Consider the following 2,484-nt stretch of genomic DNA (forward strand, 5'->3'; position numbering starts at 1 on the left):
CTATATAGCTTACTGTGGTCCTTAAATAGGTTTTATTATTTTTTAACATATGTATTTTTTAAATTCAAGAAAAGCAGTTTTAGCTTTAATAAACCCAAGTCAAAAAATGTTCAGAGAAATTTGCTTAAGACTTAAAGCCAGGAAACAGGTTAGTATTCTGCTTAAATAGTAGGTACATGAACCTATCAACATCTCAAGAGAAGACACAAATCCTTAAATCTGGAAAATACAGAATAGAAGAATATCAGTAATGTTTTAGTCAAAAGTCAAAAAATTCCATTTCACCATTTCAGTCTCATGTAATTAATTAATCTCTCCTGTTGAGGTCTGATCTTTCTGTTTCAATTCTGGAAGATAACATTCAACTCTGGACTTGTCCCTACCATTAAGCTGGCCATTCTACTGGTTGTTTTTTAACTCTTATTTCTGTGTGTCTGTATTTAGTTTCCTTATATAGCACTCTGCTCAGAACTTCTTGGAGAACTGGTCTGGTATTGGTAAATTCTTTCAGATTTTGTTTATCTGAGAATGTTTTTGTCTTTTCTTTCCATAAGAAGGATAATCTTGTAGGATATAGTATTCTTGGTTGAAATTGTTTTTTCACTTAATACTTTGAATATATTTTACCATTTTTTCCTTGCTCACATTGTTTTTAATGAGAGATCTGCTTTTAGCCTGATGGGATATTCTTTGTAGGTAATTTGTCCTTTCTCTCTTGCTAGTCTGAGTATCTTGTCTTTGTGGTTTTGGTCAATTTGGCTATGATGTGTCTTGGAGGAGATCTTCTTGGGTGGATTCTATTTGCAGTTCTTTGTATTTTTTGGGTCTGGATCTTTGAATGCCTTTCTAGGTTTTAAAAGTTTTCTTTAAGGATTTAATGAAACAGATTATCAATGCCCTTATTAGTCTCTTCACCTTCTAGGACACCAATTACCCAGATATTTGGACATTTAATGGTATCTAGTATTTCATGTATATTATTCTCATTTTTGGGGCTATTTTCTAAATCTTTGTGGTGGATTTTTCTAGGTCAACAATTCTGTCTTCTACAGATCTGAGATTCAATTTTCTGTATACCTAGTCTGCTTTTAAGGCTTTCAAGGGAGGTTTGATTTCCTGTATTACAGCCTTCATCTTTAAGTTCCGTTTGATTCTTTTTAAATGCAGTGTATTTCCTCTTTTAGGTTATGCAGGAACTTCCTCATCTCCTGGAACTCATCGGCTCTTTTCTTCTGCATCTTCTGGAGTTCATCATCTCTCTTCTCTTGCGTCTCTGTTAGCTTTGTCCCTATGAATATTTACATTTTTTATTTGACATTTCTGTAAGTTTCATCGTACTGTCTATAGATGAAGAGGAGTTGTTCTTTTCCCTTGGAGGAGAGGTATTTTCTTTATTCTCATATTTATTGTGTTCCTGTGCTGCTTTCTGATTATCTGATGGGTTTTACCTTCTTTTTTAACTTCTTGGAGTTCAATCTGAGCATTCAGAGGCATGCAGGAGAAGATGATCTGCAATCTCTCTGTCATTCCATTTTTCTCCCTTTGTGCATCAGATTCAGTGGGAATTGAGGAATGTTCTGACCCTAGTAGTATTCAGACGTTTGGCTATGGTTCACTTAAACCTGTCTAGACACTCAGTTCATGGAGTCTGAGCACCAACGTGATGAAGGGAAAAGAAAAAGGAAAAGAAAACAGAGGAATAAAAAGGAAAAACAATAAACAAAAATTTTTTAAAAAAGCAAAAATGAAAACCATGTGGTGCGTGAAAGTGATTTTTTTTCAAAATTTAACCGAGTTTATTTGAACAAAAGAAAAAAATTAAAATGATTCATAAATTGGACAACCCTCAGAAATAAAGAGATTCTGGCAGTGAGGTACAGAGACAAGTTAATTGCTTTTAATTGGTAACAGGGTCTCCCACAATTAACTGAAGTTCCAAAACTAAATGAACTCTCGATGCATGTGGTATATTGGCCCAGTGCAGGAGTCAACCCCTGATCGATGCTCTCTTACAAACTTTATTTAACAACTGTAATTGGGAGTTGTTTCTTTCTTTTTAGCTCATCAAAGTGTTGCTGCAGAGGTTGTAGTCCTTTGGTGATCATATGGGTGACTTTAATGCTGTGTTCTACCCAAGGATCATATTCCATCATTTTATCCTTCAGTGTCTGCGCAATTTGAAACAACTTCAGCAAATTTTGGTAATGTCCACATTGCTGGTTCTGCTTCCGTTTCTTCCACTTCCTCTGTGGATAAATCAACAAGTTCTTCCAATTCTTCATTCATTAATACTTCTTCATGGCATTCAATTTGTTTTTTCACTTCTTCATTACATATATCAGCATATCTTTCTCCACCAATGTGTCTTTTAATATTTTTCAGTCCAAATCTATTCCTGAATCCGTGTAATCCCTTACTTGCAGTAAATGGCTTGGTGTCACTTGCTTCCGAGGACCCTTTGCTGAAGTCTTCATATAGGCTCAA

The sequence above is a fragment of the Tupaia chinensis genome, unplaced genomic scaffold, assembly GCF_000334495.1.
Source record: "Tupaia chinensis unplaced genomic scaffold, TupChi_1.0 Scaffold141943_1, whole genome shotgun sequence".
NCBI lineage: Eukaryota > Metazoa > Chordata > Mammalia > Scandentia > Tupaiidae > Tupaia > Tupaia belangeri.